The sequence below is a fragment of the Carlito syrichta genome, unplaced genomic scaffold (genome assembly GCF_000164805.1).
Source record: "Carlito syrichta isolate Samal-C Ts95f unplaced genomic scaffold, Tarsius_syrichta-2.0.1 Scaffold301974, whole genome shotgun sequence".
Lineage (NCBI taxonomy): Eukaryota > Metazoa > Chordata > Mammalia > Primates > Tarsiidae > Carlito > Carlito syrichta.
Window position 1 is genome coordinate 489,718 of NW_007246070.1, and position 11,089 is coordinate 500,806.

An 11,089-nucleotide genomic window follows, 5' to 3' on the forward strand; every position below is an offset into this window, starting at 1 on the left:
ACTCACCTCAGCCTCCCAAAGGCACGGGATTACAGGCTGAGCCACCGAGCCCGGCTCCGGTATATATTTTTAAAAACTTGAAAACTTCAAAATGTCTTTTAAATGTGATTTATCTACCTATTAAATATATGCTAGTCACTATCCAAACAAAAATAATAATATACATCCTTCTTTTGCATAAGTTTATTGCCAAATTTTTTCCCCCAGTGGAGAAAGTAATCTTTACACAAATGGTACAGGAATAATCAAATACCCATATGCACAAAAAATGAACTTTAATACAAACCTCACATTATATACAAAAAGTAATTATTGCCAGATTTTCAAAGTAATTTTCACAGGAAAAAAAAATGAAGTGAATGTTTAAATAGTTATCTTGTAAAACCAGGCCATGCAAAGGCAAACTTGGTATGTTCTAGGCATAGAGGGTAGGGAGGTTTATGTCAAAATGGTTCAACTTAATATCTCACATGTCACTCATTGTAAACACAGTTTCAGGAGCTGACACATGAATGCCCTGTTGCCGAAAATCCCATAATGAAGAAGATAATATGACTTCACCAGTTGCCTTCCTACCCCTAGAAGGATTTCCATCATTTCATCCAAAAAAAAAAAAAAATCGACCACATACTGCTCAATATGGTGACTAGCTCCTGAACAGTCAAGACGTTATTTTCAAACACATTCTTTCCCTGCTTTTCCATCCCCATGGGGCCTTGCTTTAATTCCTGGCCTTCTGAAACCCCATGGCTGCAGCTTCCATCTTACTGAGCAGATTTTCAAACAAAGTCCCCTCGCTGTGTGCACGGAGCTGCCCTCCACAGCTGCAGGCACGCCTGTCGGGGGCTCATTGCTGAATTTATTTCCCACATCTTAGACACGTCGTCACTCTCTCCCCTCCCTCTCTCCCTCCCTCCAGTCCCCACTCCCCACCTCCCCTTCATTCCTAAATCCTGCAGCCATGACAGAAATAAATTAGCTAGAGGTACAGGTCACACCTTGGAGAGCAGTAAACGTTCTGTGGGAAATCAATAGAGAAGATGGGATTCTCAAACAGCTGAAGCAGAAGGAATGATGCATTGATGGCTATACATAAACCAAACAAAGGACCCTGAGAACAGCCTTCCAGGGAGAGGCAGGCGCGCTCTGGCTTCGCTTATTCCAACACCTGAACCCGAGACAGCACTGCAGAAAAAGATGCATGGCGGACACCTGTGCTTTTTTTCCTTGGGAAGGCTAAATGCTGCAGGGCAAGTATTGGTGAAAGTGAAAAATTATGGTCAGATTATGGATGCTAATGCTGGGACCCCCAGAAAGCCCCTGGAGGACTCTGAGCTGTGTATGTGAGACATATATCGGTTCCAGGAAAACCTCCCCTCCACAGGCTGCTGACAGCAAAAGCAGGGAGGGATCAGCTAGATAGTTGACTGAAGAAATGTAATTTCTAAAGCCATTATGTGAGGTGTGTCAGAAATGGCTAGGCTTTTTAGGCTCTGACTGAACTGGGTTCCAGTCCTGACTTCAGCATTCACTAGCAATGGAAAAATTACATTTGTAAAATGGAAATATAAAATCTACCTTAAAGGCAATTGTGCAGATTAAATGAATGATATACATAAACACTTGGTACAAAATAGGTACTCAGTAAGTACTAGTTACTGTCCCTTTCATCCCTCTGCCTGATTATGAATGGCTTTTCAATTCTCTTGAGTTCTACAATTTTTCTCACCACAGATCTTTCACAGAGGTGGTCCATGATGAAAATTTAATTCGGTAGCAAAAGCAATGTCTAGCAAAAAGAGGTGTTCGGGAGAGTTTTTGTTGCCCTACAGTCTTCATCAGCTTCCAATGGCCACCCCAAATAAACAAACTAAGTTGAAGCAGTGTGCTTGTTATGCAAACACAGGTACTGAAATGAAATCCTACCCCTAAGCACCTCGAAGATAGAAATCCTGAAATTTCCATTGCTATATCGAGGCCTATTTTTCTTGTTTTCTCCTGCTTTTTTTTTTACTTCCAAAAACTGAATGTATTGAAAAATTTTATTCTATTTTCCTCCTCAGTTGATCCTGGTCTTCTTCCTCATATACAGCGGAATTTCAGTAATGAAACAAATACTTACAGTGGAAAGCCCTTATACATAATCTAGTATAGTAACTTTTTTTATAATCTCAAATTGTAAAACTTTCGATTATAGTAAAATACATATAACATGAAATGTACTAAATCAATCATTTTTAAGTGCACAGTTTCATGATATTAAGTAACTTTATATTGTTGTGCAACCATCACCACCATCTATCTTCAGAACGCTTTTCTCTTCCCCAGTTGCAACTCTGGGCTTACTAATGATAAATCTCCATTTCCCCCTTCCACAGCCTCTGAAATCCACCATCCTACTTTCTGTTTCTATAGATTTGACTACTGTTTTTTTTTTTTTCCCAAGATTTATTGAGGACAAAAATTTTCCCACAGTGATAGGGGACCTGAAGGGGTTGTATTTGACTGCTCTTGATACCTCGTACAAGTGGAATCATATAGTATTTGTCCTTTTATACCTGGCTATTTCACTTAGCATGATGTCTTTATGGTTCATTCATGTTGTAGCATGTGCCAGGATATCCTTTCTTTATGGGACTAAATAATTTTCTACTATATAGATATACCACATTTTGTTTAGTCATTCAACCACGAATGGGCACGTGAGTTGCTTTTATCTTTAGGTTATTGTGAATCACACTGCTATGAACACAGATGTGCAACTATCTGGTCCAAGACCCTTCTGTCAACTCTTTGGGATATATTTAGAGGTGGAATTGCTGGATCATATAGTGATTTTATTTTTAATTTTTTAAGGAACAACTACACTGTTCTCCGTAGCAGTTGCCCATGTCACATTTCCACCAACAGGGCACAAGGCTTCCAATTTCTCCATTTACTCACTGACATCTATTATTTTCTTTTTTTCTTCTTTTGGAAAGTAGCCATCCTAACAGGTGTAGTGGTTTCCATTTTCTCCAGGAGAAGAAGGACATATATGAGCATCAACCATTTGTTTTGTAGCCTGATTTGCTGTTCATTTCTCCTTGCATACAGGAACTTTTCTTATGGTCACCAAATTCTGCTGTGGCTACAATTTCTGTCTAGTGTCTCTGTCTTTTTCAGGTCTTTCATCTTTCATTAATTCAGGAAATGTAAAGTTATTTTGAATAATTAAAGGGTTTTCAGTACTCTGATATAAAGCAATTAGCCTAGCTCAATCAGGCTAACTTCCATCCCAGTAAATGAAGAAAAAAGTTTTTTAGATTCAAAAAGTGAAAGCTTTGAAAGCACTAGAAAAACTAGAAATCACTGAGATAACAGCCAGAAGAATAAAAATAACAACTCATATTCATATAGCAGACTAAATTTTTAAAAATCATTTACTTTTTTAACTGTATTTTATTGTGGTAAGAACATAATACAAGATTAACAAAATTTTAAGTGTAAAATGCAGTATTGCTGACTATAAATACAATTTGAATAGTAGATCTGATCATCCCACCTAAGAAAATTCTCACTGACAATTTCAGATATAGAAACTGAGGCAAAGTGAAATAAAATAATTTATCCAAAGTCACACAGCTAGAAAATTCCAGGGTCAGGACCCAAGTTTCAGTCATTTCACTCCAGATCCTGCTTTTTTCACTACATGATGCCACCTAACCATTAATGAGTTCTTCATTTCTGGAACTGCAAAACTTGTAAGGACCTATTTGTAAAACAAACAAAAATGAATGTGATTCGGGCTTGCTGCACAAGTGGAATGCTTCCCAGAAGGCAGTCAGTGCATAGAGTTAACCAAGTACCACCTCTTCACGGGAAATGACTTAGCCAACTCTGGACAAAATATATTAATGGATCCAGAATTAGGTAAGACATAGGCACCTCCCATCAAAGGAACCTAGTCTATTGGATGACAGCAGTCTTTGTCCACCTGAAATGTTTCTTGAAGGCCTTTCCATGACACATGGCGTCCTATGCCCAGTTGGTAGACTGCATGAACCTTCTCTGTCTCAGTGGCTACATACTATTCTCCTTTCAGGTCAGGTTTCCTCCTTCGTAAACTTCCCAGGGATATAGTGAGTTTTAAACAAGACAGTGTTGGTAAAGCAAAAAACCAAGCACCAGTTGAGTAACAGATGCTCAATAAATCAACTTCCATCTCCATCCCTTGTCCATCCCACAATGTCTTTCCCTTCCCAGCATGGACAAGTGGGTGAAGGCTGTGGAGAAGCATTCAAATGATAACGCTGAATGAAGAGGCAAAGAATCTAAGAATTTTAAAGACACTTAAAATCTTTAACCATCAGCTGCTGCCCTTGAAGACTGCCTCACACTTCTGCAGCAACAGATCTGTTTTGCCAATCCACCTTTATGTGCTCTGTGCACTTATATGTACCATGTATTCTGCTGGACTGCAAGTGTTCTGAGGGGAGCAGCCCTTCTCTGTTTGGTTTTGCAACCCTGTGACTGTGTACTCAACTGTTCTCGGTTATCTATACAGGGAACACTCAATTGCAAATCACTGATTCAGTCAGAAGCAGGCCTCTGAGCTTCCTCTCTCTAAGAGGAGCATCTTTCTAATATAGTACTATATATAAGCCCACAAGCTTCAGAGCTCAGACACTCAATGGACCTCAACAGCCTAGTCAGCATTGGTCAGAAGGACCCCCCAAAAATTCCAAATATTGAACAGCAATAAAGCCAGTCTGCACAGGTGCCTTTAATTGCTTTTTGATTCCCACCAAACCCATGAGCCTGGCATAACCTTTGACTGGCCATCCTTCCCTTCATAGAGGTTCTTCACATCCAAGAAGGCTTCTCAGCAGCATTAGAAAGTCAGCAAGAATAACTAGATTTGACTCAACAGTTCTGCTTATCTCAAATCTGCCCAAATAACTTCCTTCCAGCCTTTCTGTGGATTGAAAGCAAGAAGGCTTTTGCCTTAGTTAGCTCTCTGGACCATTTAGCACATTTTTTTATTGTCAATAAATATACTTTAATGCTACTCATCTAATGGTGTTAATGTATGAACACAACTGCCCTGAGGATCTGGGGGTTAGCTAAGAACTGATTGGGATTCACAGTAATATCTCATGCTTACTTTGAGTGATATCATACAAGCAACAATAAGAACCAATCAAAACCATTTAGTGTTTAGTCTGTGAAACACCATGCTAAGTAGTTCATATGCATCATCTCATATACACATGAGGAAAAAGGGATGCTGAGAAATCCAGCAAAACTCATGTGATTAGTCACTACACCATACAGCACGCACTTTGGAGTTCCACAGATAGGATTCAAATTCAAGGGCCCAGCTACCTGCGTGTGACAGTGGGTGTAGTACATAACTTTTCCAGCCTGAGTTTTCTCCTTTATATTGGGACTAACAATAGATAAAGCCCCTGGCACTGTCATCTTTTCCACCTTCATGAATCATGGAACTCCTCTTTGAATAGCCTCTCTACCTCAGTAACCCAAAGATTCAGAATGGTCTAGAATTTCATATACTGAGTTGGGCAACCGGAATTCCTATCCAGAAAATATCTAATCTTGGGCAGCAAGTCATTCAATCTTTCAGTTTGATCATTTGTCAAATAAAAATGACAACACTGGCCCAATCTATTTTAACAGGTAATGTTGAAAATAAGATCAAAGGAAAGATGTGAATGTCCCCTGAAAAGTCTCAGGTACTTCTCAAATTTAAGACACTATGATACTAATGGATTCAGTTAGAGAAATTGATGCACAGAATAACTACCTTTGTCCAAAATCTTAAAATGAATAGGGAAACTGAGTCCAAGATACAAACTGACTCCAGGTTATTTCTGTTCTTGTGTAGGTAGAGATTTGGACCAGCCCAGCCATTGCTTTGGGTAAATCACTGTGCCTCACTATAAAATAAGGGTATGACACCTGCCTTCCCCTAAGTCCTATGGGTAGGGTATGGGCAGAATACAAAAACACTCAGAAAGCTTAAGACATGTCAATTATATGCAATTTTTTTTGAGTTGGAGTCCCACTCTGTCACCCAGACTGGAGTGCAGTGGCACACTCCTGGCCACCTCACCTTCGACCTGCTGGGCTCCGGCGATTCTTCCACCTCAACCTTCCAAGTAGCTGAAACTACAGGCGTGCACTCCCACGACCAGCTAATTTTTGATTTATTGTAGAGATGAGGTCTCGCCAAGTTGCCCAGGAGGTCTTGAACCCACGGGTTCAGGCAATCCACTCATCTCAGCCTCCCAAAGTGCTGTGACTACAGGCTGAGCCACAGAGTCCGGCAATGTATGCATTTTTTAAAATGTGATGTCAGACTTTTTTTCTACTACTTATTTTCCCTTGTTCCAATCTAAATTTTATCCAGATGTGAACATAAAGAGGCCCGTCTTTGTTCATTCTCTGCTCCTTTGCATACCCTTTGGCTTTCCTTTGTGCTTCGAAAGGTTTCAGTCTTATTCTTCAAGACAGAAGTAATGAAGGGAGAAGAGAATTGGGGGAAGGGGAAGAGTGCAGTAATAAGAATGGAGAGTTCAAGGAAAGAGTTACAGAATGCTCCAGAGTGTGCACCTCCTCTCCATCAATGCAGAACTAAGGTGATGAAAAGGTCCCTGACTCCAGGCTTGCAAAGCCTTCTAAGAGGCAGCGTCCCAGAGCCCAGACTGCAAGTGACGCTCGCACACACTCACACACACTTCCATGGAGAACTGTGCTCTCCCAGCCCAGCAAGGATTTGTTGTTTCAATTAAGCCCCTCAAGATCTGTGCCACATGTTAGGGAGGAAAGAAGGAAAAAAAAGAGAGAGAGAGACTGAATTACTTTGGCTATCTCCTTAGAGGTTGATCTATATCAAATAAACCACCATCTACACATGGGGAAAGCTTTCCCTTATGAAAAACGGAGGCAGGTGCAGAAGAGCCGCATTTGGTACTAAATCAAAGCCCTAGAAGCAGAAGGAAGTGGATTTAGACGCATCCACTTAGCTCCTCCTGATCTCTAACTCACAGGGTGGGGAACAGATCACAGCCCTGGCTGGGTCTGGCCTCTGCTTCCTGGTCTCCCCTGAGGTCCCGTCCCACTTGCTCACTACTTCAGCTGCCCGGTAAGAACAGATGGACAGAAGTTAAAAGAGCAAGGTCAGCTCATCGGCTAAGTCGCATTTTATACCCTGCCCCACCTCTATCATCCTTTTCTGGGACATAAAGATAGAAAAAGCAGGGCAGGGGTGCTGCCGCATTTGATTTTGGTTGAAACTATGGTAGTTTCATTTACATCCCTTGAATAGCTGGCCAGTCTGATTTACACATTGATAATATGTGATGCTTTGTATTCCAGCAAATATTTAATCCCTGACCGATCAATAAACCTCGCCTGGCTGTTCTTTTTTGAAAGGAAATAAATCCCCTTTTACTCTTAAAATTCTTGAATAAAATTAAACTGCTTTCACCTAGGATGCACTGTTTCTACATGAAACCATGTGGTTTCATAACCTCAGTGCTCAGATGTTTTTAAAGGGGCCGCCTTTACTAACTTGATTTTTCTGACATCCTAACACCTCTCTAATGAGTTTTATGTGTTATAGCTGATATTATAAAACAGCGCTTTAAGGTATGATCGACTTTATTTTTAATTGAAAAGTAAAATTATTAATTTAAACTAAATCAGTGAATATCTAGAATGCAGTTAATTTTTTTTTTTTTTTTGCATTCTTTTTCTTATATTCACCAGGAAGGTCTTGATTTACATTCTTTATTACAAACCTTCTTTCTGCCTTTCTATATAATGTTTCCCTGCAAAACTACATTTTAAAGAAAACTTTATTCTCACACTGATTCTTAAAAAGCTATATCCTAGTCTTAGAGTTAGAGTTGAATATTTTTTTAAATGCACATTAAACATGAAAAGATATGTCTCTCCTCTCTTTAAGGGGTGCACAATACAGCCTCAAAGCTCACCAAAAGTTCCAAAACAACCGCCACGGCAAAACAAACTCTCTTTCATCTTGGCAGTTACAAAAGCAATAACTTTCACCAAACCAGCCCAAGCCAAGAATTAATATAACACAGAACACATCCACATTCAGACCATTACGGCTACATCAGCTCACCACAATATTTGTTTGAAAAACACATAATTTGTGGTAGAGAGAGAGAACCTCTCATACAAAAAGAGGTTCTTTCAAATGCAAATTAACCAAAAGACATATTTTCCCTGTGTTTGGGAAATCACTCCAACATATGAAAATCATAGTTTTGTGGAAAAAAAAAAACTGATGTGCACCCACCAGTTGAAAAGGCAATTAAATTTGCTGTAGATTACCTTAACAGTTAAGAAAAGTAAGTATTTTATAGGTTCCGTAAGTCCTTAAAGACTTTATTAGCATTTACTGACCTAAGTAGTCTTCAGTTCCCAGGTAGCAAAGTTTCTTTTCTTCTCCACTGAAATGCTCATATGGACACTGAAGGACATTGTATTACTGAACTGATCGGAAAAGAATATTGTTTCCATTCTTCTGACAAAAAGAATACAGAAAGAGAAAGAAAGAAAAAGAAAGAAAGGAAGGAAGGAAGGAAGGAAGGAAGGAAGGAAGGAAGGAAGGAAGGAAGGAAGAAAAAGAAAGAAAGAAAGAAAGAAAGAAAGAAAGAAAGAAAGAAAGAAAGAAAGAAAGAAAGAAAGAAAGAAAAAGAAAGGAAGGAAGGAAGGAAGGAAGGGAGAAAGAGAAAAGAAAAGCAAGGCAAAAGGCAGTCTAATCGAGTATTCTTCCTGGTGGGAAAAAAAAAAGTAAATCCAGTATTCTGGAACGAGTTCAAACATAGCTTGACAGGCTCCAGGAGAATTTACACTGAGCATGCTTAGTCCCGCACTGCTTGCATGAGACACTCTTAATGAATATTACTTCCTTCCCACTGGCTATTCCTGCTGGAAGTCCACACCCACCCCTCTTTCAGAAGTCAGGAATTTAGCTTCAGCCAAAGTCCAGAAAACATGCTTATGCGGAGACAAGGCCTCCCCGATCCATAAACTTTCAGGTTGTGACCTGCAGGTCAGTTTGACAAATAGAACATAGGGGTGAATTTTTCTGCCCTTGGTTATGTCCCCACCCTCGTGTCTGTCCTAAACTGCAGTTTCCCCGAAGAAAAGAAAAATAGACAGTTTTCTTTCTAAAGAACATGATGTCCTAAACACCAGTGTACAGGCCTTTCCAATCAAGCTTCCAAACCCAAAATCAGAATGAGGATTATCTACATAAGAAAACACAACATATGATGATTTTTAGCTTCTGGATAAAATAAAATAAGAGTCCTATCCAACATATATCCTTTTTGATAACTTATATAACATATCTCTCAAAAATGTTACACGCCAATGCACACTTTAAAAATATGTTCAAAATCCAGCATTAACCTGCATGCTGTCTAAATATTGGACTAGTAAATGTTTAGGTCACACTTAAAAATGATTTTCTTTTTCAGACAATGTTTTCTCTTTCCCTAAATCTCTCTGTCATGTTTAATGACAGGAGACCAGAAATTCTGGAAATGTAAAAATAGATTACTTTTCTGACAGTCTGGGAAGGCAAAATTCTTGCTCTACCAAAAAAAGGTGGGGGTGGTGGGGGAAGGAAAGCAGGTGAGGGCCTAATATAGGCAGCATAGTAATGGAAGGGCATTTTATACTTAAAAGATTAATAACAAAAAAATATATTTTGTTGTTTATCTGCTACTTCTAGAATGCCATTTATATGTATCAAACTACAAATTATAAATATTATTAAATGCTCATTTGAAGTGTTTATTTACCTAGACAACACAAACACACATGTACACACACACACACATACACACATACACACACCAATTTGTATTTGAAAAGAAAAGATGTCACATCATCAAAAGGCAATACAAATTCTCTAAGTGTTCAAGAAATATGGTGTGCCCAGCCTCTAATACAAAGCCTGCCTAGCTAGCATTGATTCCTTGGGTTTTAATAAAGGGTGTTTCTATGAACCTGATAAGTAAATCCATTACCCTCCATTCCTGTAACACTTTATGCAGGCACTGCTGAGCTGCTATGATATGTTCCTCTTATCGGAGATTCTTGTAGCATAAAATATTTCCTTGCCTGCTATTGAATAAATAAAATCCCCTCAGACATATTTTCCTTCCTGTGATTACAAGTTTTTGGACAGTTTAAGCATGGGGTTGTTTTGTTTGTTTTTATGCTTTGCCTAAGGAAAAAATAAAACTTAGCCCCCTGCTCCAAGTGAGTTTATTTATAATATTACAAGAGCAAACCAAGTTTTCAGCAGTTAGAGGAAATCCAGGAGAAATCAAGTTTTGAAAGGCTAAGTAGTCTTTATGGCCCCGTATAAGGTAAGTGTAAAATAAGAAAGATATTTATTCATTTACCCAAGGAGATTGCCTAGAGATCAGGAAGGACCCGCAGCATACAGGGCAGGGACCCTTACTTGTAGACATACTTACCTTCTTGCCATCAGGATGTGTTTCTTTTGTATTTTTCCATGAGGGTACCACTCCCCTAGATCTAAGGGTACTGTGTATGAAAATGGAGGAAAATGGAGTCAAGTCATGCTTTTTCTACCTTGAATTTCAAAACCACCCTATGTAAAGTGAGGTAGTCCTTACAGTGCCATCAGACTCATTCATCTCAGCGAATATTTACTGAGCCCCAAGCTGACACTCATTTGGGTACAGGAAATGGGGTAGTGACTAAGACTGGCAAAGTTTCTGCCCTCAAGGAGCTTACATTCTTGTGAAAACATTAAAAAATAATAAAAAGGCAAAAATAAGTAAATAATGAATACTTTTACAAACTCTGTTAAGTGCCAATAAAGAAATAAAAGGGAAACTATGAAAAAAAAAAAGTCATGTAAAACAGACCACGTGTGTTGGGGGCTGATAGTCACAGAATCAGGAACATGGGAGACATATTTGGGAAAATAATTAGTAACTAATCCAATACGAATTAAAGAGATACATACATGGTATGACTGGGTTAAAGCCTTGAATACCAGATTAAGGCA

The 11,089-nt window shown here is 39.0% G+C and overlaps 1 long non-coding RNA gene across 1 annotated transcript in view; it reads right to left on the reverse strand.

Annotated features, from left to right (window-relative positions):
- The window catches only part of LOC110595443, an 84,180-nt gene extending 75,285 nt beyond the window's left edge, over positions 1 to 8,895 (reverse strand). Inside the window, exon 1 of the long non-coding RNA XR_002481844.1 lies at positions 8,437 to 8,895. This is a non-coding gene — a long non-coding RNA (uncharacterized LOC110595443). The remainder of the gene's footprint in view (positions 1 to 8,436) is intronic.
- Positions 8,896 to 11,089: the final 2,194 nt, after the last annotated feature.